The following is a 14,056-nucleotide window of genomic DNA, read 5'->3' on the forward strand; positions in this document are numbered from 1 at the left end:
ATAAGACAGAGTTTAGGGTTATGGGTAGATCTATGATTTGTCTGGTTTGAATACGTTTAGACCTTGTTTATCAACTTTAATGCTTACTATATGACATAAGAAGACTATGTGCTTTGGTTTTTCATTTTTTTATTTTTTTTTATTTTTGATGCCCATTTGAATCTTGGCCAGATCCTAGGTTTGACCAAGATTTAAACAAGTTTAAAACATGAAAATGAAAAGGGAAGCATTTATCCTTCTTAGTCACTCTAAATGAAGTTTTTGGGAGGTTTTTGAAATTTCCATGTTTGAAACCCAAAACCACTTCTCTTCATGCTTGACTTCATAAGACATAGTTTAGGGTTAGGGGTAGATTGATACGTCTCCAACGTATCTATAATTTCCGATGTTCCATGCTTGTTTTATGACAATACCAACATGTTTTGTTCACACTTTATATCATTTTTATGCGTTTTCCGGAACTAACCTATTGACGAGATGCCGAGAGGCCAGTTGCTGTTTTCTGCTGTTTTTGGTTTCAGAAATCCTAGTAAGGAAATATTTTCGGAATCGGACGAAATCAACGCCGAAAGTCTTAGAAATACGCGAAGCTTCCAGAGCACCGGAGAAAGGTCAGAGGGGTGCCAGGGGGGCCCCACACCCTAGGGCGGCGCGGCCCAAGGGGGGCGCGCCCCCCTATGGTTTGGGCAGCCCGTGGCCCCTCCGACTCCGATTCTTCGCCTATTTAAGCCGTCGTGACCTAAAACTTCGACACCGCTTGACGAAACTCCAGAAAGACTCCAGGGGCGCCGCCGCCATCGCGAAACTCCAATTCGGGGGACAGAACTCTGTTTCGGCACCCTGCCGGGACGGGGAATTGCCCCCGGAGCCATCTCCATCGCCGTCTTCACCGCCATCTTCACCGCCATCGCTGCCTCCATGATGAGGAGGGAGTAATCCACCCCTGAGGCTGAGGGCTTCACTGTAGCTATGTGGTTCATCTCTCTCCCATGTACCTCAATACAATAATCTCATGAGCTGCTTTACATGATTGAGATTCATATGAGTTTGTATCACAATTTATCTATGTGCTACTCTAGCAATGTTATTAAAGTAGTTCTATTCCTCCTGCACGTGTGTAAAGGTGACAGTGTGTGCACCGTGTTAGTACTTGGTTTATGCTATGATCATGATCTCCTGTAGATTATGAAGTTAACTATTGCTATGATAATATTGATGTGATCTATTCCTCCTACATATGCATGAAGGTGACAGTGTGCATGCTATGTTAGTACTTGGTTTAGTCTTTTGATCTATCTTACACTATAAGGTTACTTAAATATGAACAAATTGTGGAGCTTGTTAACTCCGGCATTGAGGGTTCGTGTAATCCTACGCAATGCGTTCATCATCCAACAAGAGTGTAGAGTATGCATTTATCTATTCTGTTATGTGATCAATGTTGAGAATGTCCACTAGTGAAAGTGTAATCCCTAGGCCTTGTCCCTAAATACTGCTGAGTTATCGCTGCTTGTTTACTGTTTTACTGCGTTACTACTGCTGCAATACTACCACCATCAACTACACGCCAGCAAGCTATTTTCTGGCACCGTTGCTACTGCTCATATATATTCATACCACCTGTATTTCACTATCTCTTCGCCGAACTAGTGCACCTATTTGGTGCGTTGGGGACACAAGAGACTTCTTGCTTTGTGGTTGCAGGGTTGCATGAGAGGGATATCTTTGACCTCTTCCTCCCTGAGTTCGATAAACCTTGGGTGATCCACTTAAGGGAAAACTTGCTGCTGTTCTACAAACCTCTGCTCTTGGAGGCCCAACACTGTCTACAGGAAAAGGAGGGGGAAGTAGACATCAAGCTATTTTCTGGCGCCGTTGCCGGGGAGGAAAGGTAAAAGGTACTCACACTCCGGACCTCGGCTACCAAGCTATTTTCCGTCGTTGTAAGTACTCGAAGCTATTTCCTTTAGATTCTGCAATTGCATCTTTTTGTTTCTTGTTTACACTAGTTAGGCATAATGGAAAACAACAAAAAAATTGGTGAGCTTTTTAATCTTTTTCCTGATTTAGAATTGTTTGATGCGAAAATTAAAAAACCTATGGAACCTTATTTGCATGCTAGTAGCGATGTTATTAGTGTGAATGCAATTACTGCTAATACTATGGAAAAGTCTAAGCTTGGGGAAGCTAGTTTATATAAAAATAATCTTTTTTGCTCCTCAGCTTTGGAAGAAATATTTTGCTCTGATAATGCTTTATCTCCCATATGCGATAACTCTAATGATGCTTCTGATATTTTAAATCCACCTGCTGAAAGTATTCCGTATAAAATACCTATGAAAATTATTGAACGTGTTATGGACAACAATTATAAAGGGGATGGAACTGTCCATCCTAGAGAGCATTCTTGTTTTTGCACGAATTATGCGGGTTATTCAAGTGTGCAGGTATCTCTATGGATGAAGTGAGGAAGAAGCTATTCTCTGTTTTGCTGTCTGGTAAAGCGGCGCATTGGTATAAATTGTTGGAGAATAGATATTCTCTTGGTTGGGAGGAAATTGCATCTCTCTTTTATTCTAAATTTTATCCTCCTCATGAAGTGCATATTGATAGGAATTATATTTATAACTTTTATCCTCGTGATGGAGAGAGTATTTCTCAAGCGTGGGGGAGACTGAAGTCACTAATGCTCAAATGTCCCATTCATGAGCTCCCCCGTAATGTTATTGTTAACAATTTTTATGCGAGGCTTTCAGGACAACACAAGGACTATCTGGACGCGTGTTCGGAGGGATCTTTCACAAGCAAGGAGGTTGAAGCTAGGTGGGATCTTCTTGATCGGATTAAGGAGAACGCTGAAGGATGGGAGAACAATGAAGGTAAAGAGTCAGGTATAAATCATGATTATGAATGCATTGAAGCCTTTATGGATACCGATGAATTTCGAAATATGAGTGCTACTTATGGTCTTGACTCTCAAATTGCTGCAAATCTTTATAAAGCCTTTGCTTCCCATTTTGAATTGCCTAAAAAGAATTTTGATAAGTATCATGAACCTTTTAAAGAGGCTTGCATGAAGAATGAAATTGTTGTTAATTATTGCAATAAGCATGCTCAAACTCCTAAGAATGCTATTTCTTATAAGCATGTTAATTTTTGTGGAATGCATAGACCTTGTGGAATTAATCAAGTCAAAGATGAATATTGCATCCATCATATTAATGAAAAAACTAGAAAGTGGTTTAAAGCTCTAGATGATCTTGGTAAAAAAGTTTGTGCCCTCTATCCTTTTATTTGTGAAGTTTGCCATGAAGTGGGTCATTTTAATTTTCAATGCTCCTCCAATGATAATTTGAACCCAATGAGTGCTGCAAATTTGTATTGCGATGATGAAATTACTCCTAATCAGCATGATAAACTTACTTTATTCTTGGGGTGTGAAGAACTGTCGAGAAAAATCTCTTTGTTACATATGAGTGATCTTGATATTGATGATGTCCTGCATGGGTGTTTTTCTTATTGCATTGATAATAGCCATACAAATACTTACATACAAAATATTTTAGAAGATGACACCTTGCCAAAATATGATAGGATCGCTGTGTGTTTTCAACTAATTAATGAAAAGGAGGGATCCTCCCAAGTTTCTTCTATTGTTTCTGAAAGTAAATCAGGTTACGCGGACGAGCCACCCTTCAAGCCTCTTCCTCCTAAAGAAGGGAACGAGGAGAAGGAAGAGAAGAAGAAGAAGAAGGGAACGAAGAAGAAGAAGAAGAAGAAGAAGAAGGAGAATAAAAAGAAAGAGGTAACGGCGTATCCCCGCGTGAATGAGATAACGCTAAGTAACCGTAAGTATGTTGCTCCTAATGATTATTGTGATAATGAATCTAAATATGATGATCTTCCTATGCCCTTTACATACATTAGCGATCATGATTTGAATGAGCACACTACTTTTGATATTGCAAATCTCTGGGAAACTAATTCTGAAAATGATGATAATAATTGCCATAGTGTCAGTGCTATCCATGCTTCCTCCCATAATAATATAGAAAGCTGTAAGCTTGGGGAAGAGGTGTTTGAAAATCCATTTGCTACTGATTATTATGTGTTTGATACATATCCTTCTAATAACAACGATGGTATGGTCATAGATAAGCCGACTGTGAAAGATAACTATTCTATTTCTTATGATGACACTGTGCCTCCGATCTTTGATGATTATTATAAAGAATGCTATGATATAGGTTATAACTACCCTTATGAAACTTGTCATAGTCATGATTGGATTACCAAAAACAATTCTTTTAATATGCAACTTGTTTACCATGTTCAAATTCTTGATAATAATCTTGCTCCAATTACTATTAATGAGAATAACTCTTCTTATGCCAAAATTAATGATACTTCTATGCATATGAACCATGATAAGAATGTTTTAAGTGATGGGTATATTGTGGATTTCATCAATGATGCTACTGAAAGTTATTATGAGAGAGGGAAATATGGTTATATGCATCTTAATAATATTAAGTTTCCCCTCTTTATGTTGAGAATCTTGAAGTTACTCGTGTTTTATCCTCTTATGCTTGTCACTTTGTTCTTCATGAATTCATTTGTGTACAAGATTCCTCTTCATAGGAAGCATGTTAGACTTAAATTTGTTTTGAATTTGCCTCTTGAAGCTCTCTTTTGCTTCAAATACTATTTCCCGCGATTGGATTATTAAAACTGCTGAGCCTATCTTAATGGCTATAAAGAAAGAACTTCTTGGGAGATAACCCATGTGTTATTTTGCTACAGTACTTTGTTTTATATTTGTGTCTTGGAGGTTGTTTACTACTGTAGCAACCTCTCCTTATCTTAGTTTTGTGTTTTGTTGTGCCAAGTAAAGCCGTTGATAGAAAAGTAAGTACTAGATTTGGATTACTGCGCAGTTCCAGATTTCTTTGCTGTCACGAATCTGGGTCCACCTCCCTGTAGGTAGCTCAGAAAATTAAGCCAATTTACGTGCATGATCCTCAGATATGTACGCAACTTTCATTCAATTTGAGCATTTTCATTTGAGCAAGTTTGGTGCCATTTTAAAATTCGTCAATACGAACTGTTCTGTTTTGACAGATTCTGCCTTTTATTTCGCATTGCCTCTTTTGCTATGTTGGATGAATTTCTTTGATCACCTAATGTCCAGTAGCATTATGCAATGTCCAGAAGTGTTAAGAATGATTGTGTCACCTCTGAATATGTTAATTTTTATTGTGCACTAACCCTCTAATAAGTTGTTTCGAGTTTGGTGTGGAGGAAGTTTTCAAGGATCAAGAGAGGAGTATGATGCAACATGATCAAGGAGAGTGAAAGCTCTAAGCTTGGGGATGCCCCGGTGGTTCACCCCTGCATATTTTAAGAAGACTCAAGCGTCTAAGCTTGGGGATGCCCAAGGCATCCCCTTCTTCATCGACAACATTATCAGGTTCCTCCCCTGAAACTATATTTTTATTCCATCACATCTTATGTGCTTTGCTTGGAGCGTCGGTTTGTTTTTGTTTTTTGTTCTTGTTTGAATAAATGCTTGTGTGGGAGAGAGACACGCTCCGCTGGTTCGTATGAACACATGTGTTCTTAGCTTTTAATTTTCATGGCGAAGGTTGAAACTGCTTCGTTAAATTGTTATATGGTTGGAATTGGAAAATAATACATGTAGTAATTGCTAAAATGTCTTGGGTAATGTGATACTTGGCAATTGTTGTGCTCATGTTTAAGCTCTTGCATCATATACTTTGCACCCATTAATGAAGAAATACATAGAGCATGCTAAAATTTGGTTTGCATAATTGGTCTCTCTAAGGTCTAGATAATTTCTAGTATTGAGTTTGAACAACAAGGAAGACGGTGTAGAGTCTTATAATGTTTTCAATATGTCTTTTATGTGAGTTTTGCTGCACCGGTTCATCCTTGTGTTTGTTTCAAATAAGCCTTGCTAGCCTAAACCTTGTATCGAGAGGGATTACTTCTCATGCATCCAAAATACTTGAGCCAACCACTATGCCATTTGTGTCCACCATACCTACCTACTACATGGTATTTTCCGCCATTCCAAAGTAAATTGCTTGAGTGCTACCTTTAAATTTTCATTCTTCACCTTTACAATATATAGCTCATGGGACAAATAGCTTAAAAACTATTGTGGTATTGAATATGTAATTATGCACTTTATCTCTTATTAAGTTGCTTGTTGTGCGATAACCATGTTCACTGGGGACGCCATCAACTATTCATTGTTGAATTTCATGTGAGTTGCTATGCATGTCCGTCTTGTCTGAAGTAAGAGAGATCTACCACCTTATGATTAAGCATGCATATTGTTAGAGAAGAACATTGGGCCGCTAACTAAAGCCATGATCCATGGTGGAAGTTTCAGTTTTGGACATATATCCTCAATCTCAAATGAGAAAATTATTAATTGTTGTTACATGCTTATGCATAAAAGAGGAGTCCATTATCTGTTGTCTATGTTGTCCCGGTATGGATGTCTAAGTTGAAGAATAATCAATAGCGAGAAATCCAATGCGAGCTTTCTCCTTAGACCTTTGTACAGGCGGCATAGAGGTACCCCATTGTGACACTTGGTTAAAACATGTGCATTGTGATGATCCGGTAGTCCAAGCTAATTAGGACAAGGTGCGGGCACTATTAGTATACTATGCATGAGGCTTGCAACTTGTAAGATATAATTTACATGATACATATGCTTTATTACTACCGTTGACAAAATTGTTTCATGTTTTCAAAATAAAAGCTCTAGCACAAATATAGCAATCGATGCTTTCCTCTTTGAAGGACCATTCTTTTACTTTTATTGTTGAGTCAGTTTACCTATCTTTCTCCACCTCAAGAAGCAAACATTTGTGTGAACTGTGCATTGATTCTTATATACTTGCTTATTGCACTTGTTATATTGCTTTGCATTGACAACTATCCATGAGATATACATGTTACAAGTTGAAAGCAACCGCTGAAGCTTAATCTTCCATTGTGTTGCTTCAATACCTTTACTAAGAATTTATTGCTTTATGAGTAACTCTTATGCAAGACTTATTGATGCTTGTCTCGAAAGTACTATTCATGAAAAAGTCTTTGCTATATGATTCAATTGTTTACTCATTGCATTTATAGTGTTTCGAATCGCTGCATTCATCTCATATGCTTTACAATGGTATGATTAAGATTATGTTGGTAGCATGTCACCTCAGAAATTATCTTTTATCGTTTACCTACTCGAGGACGAGTAGGAACTAAGCTTGGGGATGCTGATACGTCTCCAACGTATCTATAATTTCCGATGTCCCATGCTTGTTTTATGACAATACCAACATGTTTTGTTCACACTTTATATCATTTTTATGCGTTTTCCGGAACTAACCTATTGACGAGATGCCGAGAGGCCAGTTGCTGTTTTCTGCTGTTTTTGGTTTCAGAAATCCTAGTAAGGAAATATTTTCGGAATCGGACGAAATCAACGCCGAAAGTCTTAGAAATACGCGAAGCTTCCAGAGCACCGGAGAAAGGTCAGAGGGGTGCCAGGGGGGCCCCACACCCTAGGGCGGCGCGGCCCAAGGGGGGGGCGCGCCCCCCTATGGTTTGGGCAGCCCGTGGCCCCTCCGACTCCGATTCTTCGCCTATTTAAGCCGTCGTGACCTAAAACTTCGACACCGCTTGACGAAACTCCAGAAAGACTCCAGGGGCGCCGCCGCCATCGCGAAACTCCAATTCGGGGGACAGAACTCTGTTTCGGCACCCTGCCGGGACGGGGAATTGCCCCCGGAGCCATCTCCATCGCCGTCTTCACCGCCATCTTCACCGCCATCGCTGCCTCCATGATGAGGAGGGAGTAATCCACCCCTGAGGCTGAGGGCTTCGCTGTAGCTATGTGGTTCATCTCTCTCCCATGTACCTCAATACAATAATCTCATGAGCTGCTTTACATGATTGAGATTCATATGAGTTTGTATCACAATTTATCTATGTGCTACTCTAGCAATGTTATTAAAGTAGTTCTATTCCTCCTGCACGTGTGTAAAGGTGACAGTGTGTGCACCGTGTTAGTACTTGGTTTATGCTATGATCATGATCTCCTGTAGATTATGAAGTTAACTATTGCTATGATAATATTGATGTGATCTATTCCTCCTACATATGCATGAAGGTGACAGTGTGCATGCTATGTTAGTACTTGGTTTAGTCTTTTGATCTATCTTACACTATAAGGTTACTTAAATATGAACAAATTGTGGAGCTTGTTAACTCCGGCATTGAGGGTTCGTGTAATCCTACGCAATGCGTTCATCATCCAACAAGAGTGTAGAGTATGCATTTATCTATTCTGTTATGTGATCAATGTTGAGAATGTCCACTAGTGAAAGTGTAATCCCTAGGCCTTGTCCCTAAATACTGCTGAGTTATCGCTGCTTGTTTACTGTTTTACTGCGTTACTACTGCTGCAATACTACCACCATCAACTACACGCCAGCAAGCTATTTTCTGGCACCGTTGCTACTGCTCATATATATTCATACCACCTGTATTTCACTATCTCTTCGCCGAACTAGTGCACCTATTTGGTGTGTTGGGGACACAAGAGACTTCTTGCTTTGTGGTTGCAGGGTTGCATGAGAGGGATATCTTTGACCTCTTCCTCCCTGAGTTCGATAAACCTTGGGTGATCCACTTAAGGGAAAACTTGCTGCTGTTCTACAAACCTCTGCTCTTGGAGGCCCAACACTGTCTACAGGAAAAGGAGGGGGAAGTAGACATCATAGATACATGATTTGTATGGTTTGAGTATGTATAGACCTTGTTTATCAACCTGAATGCTTACTATATGACATAAGAAAACTACGTATGTGCTTTGGTTTTTCATTTTTCTGTTTTTTTTAATTTTCCGCCCATTTGAATCTCTGTCAAATCCTAGGTTGGACCAAGATTTAAACAAGTTTAACACGTGAAAACGAAAAGGTAAGCATGGATCCTTCTTAGTCACTCCAAAATGTACCAATTGATAGATGTGTTAACTTTGCTTCATGGAAAAAATAATGTCATGTAAATGAGTTAACTTGGATTTCCTACCCTTGAATCCATAGGAAACTTTGCTCTAATGCACTATAATAATCAACCGAGTTTTTACACCAACAGGTCTGTCACTTACGTGTGGTGCCCATGCGTGAGGTCCCACACTTCAGTGAGCACAAGTCACGTGCAATAGGTACGCAAACTCCCAGCCATTTTCTTTGTCAAGAGAAGACGCATCAGGATGCGTATTGGAAGTCTCTGGGTCCTTCAGGATCCTTCGGTTGTCCCTCTCACAAAAAAAAACAAATCTCTCTCATTCTCGGCCTCGCTCGACTCGCTCGCTCGCTCGCACCTCCAGCTCACTGACAAACCCTGCACAACAGTCAACATCATCACCCGAAAAAGGGGAGACACCATAATGCTCTCCCTCCTCCTTCTCTCCTTCCGAGTGATCCCTCTTCCTCCGAGTTTCACTCGACGGGCAAACACATATGTGCTCCATAGTAGAGTAATAATAAAAAGGTACTTACGTAGAAAAATCGACCTACGAATCTATAATTAAATAGGTTAAACTAGGGTTTTGCCCAGTACTACAGATCAAGGTTCAAAAAAATTCAACTACGGGGTTCGAACAACCCCATTTCTAATCAAAGAATTTTTTCGACGTCATCCAAATGGCCTCAAACTATAGCATGGGTGGATCCAGACTATAGCCAAGAGGGGCAGCCGCCCCCACTCAATTTTCTGAAACCTTGTAATATGTTAAGCTAAAGGCTGGTTTGCCCGCACTTAGAAATGATATTTGCATCACTTATCATATGTTTGCCCATTTGAATCTTGTCAAATCCTAGATTTGACCAAGATAATTTAAACAAGTTTAAAACATGAAAATGAAAAGGGAAGCTTGTATCCTTCTTAGTCACTCTAAAATGAAGTTTGGGGAGGTTTTTGAAATTTCCATGCTTGAAACCAAAAACCACTTCTCTTCATGCTTGACTTCATAAGACAAAGTTTAGGGTTAGGGGGTAGATACATGATTTTTCTAGTTTGAATATGTCTAGACCTTATTTATAACTTAATTGAATGCCTACTATATAACATAAGAAGACCTTTTTTGTTTTTTTTTGAATTTTTATACCCATTTGAATCTTGGTCAAATCCTAGGTTTCACCAAGATTTGAATAAGTTTAAAACATGAATATGAAATAGTAAGCATGCATGTATGCTTCTTAATTAATCACTTCGAAATGAAGCTCTTGGGAGGGTTTTTGAAATTTCCATGTTTGAAACCAAAAACCACATATCTTCATGCGCTTGACTTCATGAGACTGAGTTTAGGGTTAGGGGGTAGATACATGATTTCTCTGGTTTGAATATGTCTAGACCTTGTTTATCAACTTAATTGAATGCTTACTATCTGACATAAAAAGACTATGTGCCTTGATTTTTCATTTTTTTAAATTTTGCCCATTTGAATCTTGGTCAAATCCTAGGTTTGACCATGATATAAACAAATTAAGCATGTATCCTTCGTAGTCACTCCAAAATGAAGCTCTTGAGAGGGTTTTTGAAATTCCCATGTTTGAAACCAAAAAACCGCGTACTTCTCTTCATGCTAAACTTCATAAGACAGAGTTTGGGGTTAGGGGTAGCTTGATACATGATTTTTCTCGTTTGAATATGTCTAGACCGTACCTATGGTTCAACCAAGATTTAAACAAGTTAAAAACATGAGTATGAAAAACTAAGCCTCTAACCATTTTAGTCGCACCAAAATGAAGCTCTTGGGAGGGTTTTTGAAATTTCCATGTTTGAAACCAAAAATCACTTCTCTTCATATGCTTGACTTCATAAGACAGTATTTAGGGTTAGGGGTAGATACATGATTTTTCTGGTTTGAATATGTCTAGACCTTGTTTATCAACTTAATTGAATGCTTACTATATGACATAAGAAGACTATGTGCATTGGTTTTTCATTTTATTATTTTTTTTGAATTTTATGCCCATCTGAATCTTGGTCAAATCCTAGGTTTGACCATGATTTAAACAAGTTTAAAACATGAATATGAAAAATTAAGCATCTATCCTTCTTAGTCACTGCAAAATGTAGCTCTTGAGAGGGTTTTTGAAATTTCCATGTTTGAAACCAAAAACCACTTCTCTTCATGCTTGACTTCATAAGACAGAGTTTAGGGTTAGGGGGTAGATACATGATTTTCTGGTTTGAATATGTCTAGACCTTGTTTATCAACTTAATTGAATGCTTACTATATGACATAAGAAGACTATGTGCCTTGGTTTTTTCCTGTATTTTGATTTATTTTGAATATTTATGCACATTTGAATCTTGGTCAAATCCTAGGTTTGACCATGATTTAAACAAGTTTGAAACATGAATATGAAAAATTAAGCATCTATCAATCTTAGTCACTCCAAAATGTAGATCTTGGGAGGGTTTTTGAAATTTCCATGTTTGAAACCAAAAACCACATATCTTCATGCGCTTGACTTCATGAGACAGAGTTTAGGGTTAGGGGGTAGATACATGATTTCTCTGGTTTGAATATGTCTAGACCTTGTTTATCAACTTAATTGAATGCTTACTATATGACATAAAAAGACTATGTGCCTTGATTTTTCATTTTTTTAAATTTTGCCCATTTGAATCTTGGTCAAATCCTAGGTTTGACCATGATTTAAACAAATTAAGCATGTATCCTTCGTAGTCACTCCAAAATGAAGCTCTTGAGAGGGTTTTTGAAATTTCCATGTTTGAAACCAAAAAACCGCGTACTTCTCTTCATGCTAAACTTCATAAGACAGAGTTTGGGGTTAGGGGTAGCTTGATACATGATTTTTCTCGTTTGAATATGTCTAGACCGTACCTTGTTTGTCAACTTAATTGAATGCTTACTATATATATGACATAAGAAGACTATACGCATTGGTTTTTCATTTTGTTGTTTTTTTAATTTTATGCCCATTTGAATCTTGGTCAAATCCTAGGTTTGACCCTGATTTAAACAAGTTGAAAACATGAATATGAAAAATTAAGCATATATCCTTCTTAGTCACTCCAAAATGAAGCTCTTTGGGAGGGTTTTTGAAATTTCCATGTTTGAAACCAAAAACCACATATCTTCATGCGCTTGACTTCATGAGACAGAGTTTAGGGTTAGGGGTAAATACATGATTTCTCTGGTTTGAATATGTTTAGACCTTGTTTATCAACTTAATTGAATGCTTACTATATGACATAAGAAGACTATGTGCCTTGGTTTTTCATTTTTTTTAATTATGCCCATTTGAATCTTGGTCAAATCCTAGGTTTGACCATGATTTAAACAAGTTTAAAACTTGAATATGAAAAATTAAGCATGTATCCTTCGTAGTCGTCACTCCAAAATGAAGCTCGATCTTGAGAGGGTTTTTGAAATTTCCATGTTTGAAACCAAAAAACCACGTACTTCTCTTCATGCTAGACTTCATAAGACAGAGTTTGGGGTTAGGGGTAGCTTGATACATAAATTTTCTGGTTTGAATATGTCTAGACATTGTTTATCAACTTAATTGAATGCTTACTAGATGACATAAGATGACTATGTGCATTGGTTTTTTCCTTTTTTTTGAATTTTTATGCCCATTTGAATCTTGGTCAAATCCTAGGTTTGACCATGATTTAATCAAGTTTAAAACATGAATATGAAAAATTAAGCATCTATCCTTCTTACTCACTCCAATATGTAGCTCTTGGGAGGGTTTTTGAAATTTCCATGCTTGAAAACCAAAAACCACTTCTCTTCATGCATGCTTGACTTCATAAGACATAGTTTAGGGTTAGGGGTAGATACATGATTTTCCAGCTAGTTTGAATATGTCTAGACCTTGTTTATCAATTTAATTGAATGCTTACTATATGACATGAGCAGACCTAGCTTGGTTTTAATTTTTTTATACCCATTTGAATCTTCGTCAAATCCTAGGTTTGTTGACCAAGATTTGAACAAGTTTAAAACATGAATATGAAAAAGTAAGCATGTATGCGTCTTAATTAGTCACTCCAAAATGAAGCTCTTGGGAGGGTTTTTGAAATTTCCATGATTGAAACCAAAAACCACATCTCTTCATGCTTGACTTCATAAGTCAGAGTTTAGGGATATATAGGGGGTAGATACATGATTTTTCTGGTTTGAATATGTCTAGAGCTTGTTTACCAACTTAATTGAATGCTTACTATAAGACATAAGAACACTATGTGCCTTGATTTTTCATTTTTTTAAATTATGCCCATTTGAATCTTGGTCAAATCCTAGGTTTGACCAAGATTTAAACAAGATTAAAACATGAAAATGAAAAATTAAGCCTTGATCCTTCTTATTCACTCCAAAATGAAGCTTTTGGGAGGGTTTTTGAAATATCCAGGTTTGAAACCCAAAACCACTTCTCTTCATGCATAGTTTAGGGTTAGGGGTAGATACATGAATTTTTGGTTTATAGTAAGCATTCAAGTTGATAAACAAGGTCTAGACATATTCAAACCAGAAAATTCTTGTATTACCCCCTAAGGCTAAACTCTGTCATATATATGAAGTCAAGCATATAAGAGGAATGGTTTTGGGTTTCAAACATGGAAAATTCAAAAACCCTCCCAAAAGCTTCATTTTTGGAGTGAATAAGAAGGATCCAGGCTTACTTTTTCATTTTCATGTTACTGACTTGTTTAATTCTTGGTCAAACCTAGGATTTGACCAAGATTCAAATGGGCATAAAAATTCAATAAAGAATTCAAAAAATGAAAAACCAAAGCACATAAGCTTCTTAAGTTATAGTAAGCATTCATGTTGATCAACGGAGTCTAGACATATTTAAACAATAAAAATCATGTATATACCCCAAACCCTAAACTCTGTCTAATGAAGTCAAGCACGAAGAGAAGTGATTTCCGGTTTAATTTTTTATTTCTTTTTTTTGAATTTTTATGCCCATTT

Source organism: Lolium perenne, chromosome 4, assembly GCF_019359855.2.
Source record: "Lolium perenne isolate Kyuss_39 chromosome 4, Kyuss_2.0, whole genome shotgun sequence".
Classification (NCBI taxonomy): Eukaryota; Viridiplantae; Streptophyta; class Magnoliopsida; order Poales; family Poaceae; genus Lolium; species Lolium perenne.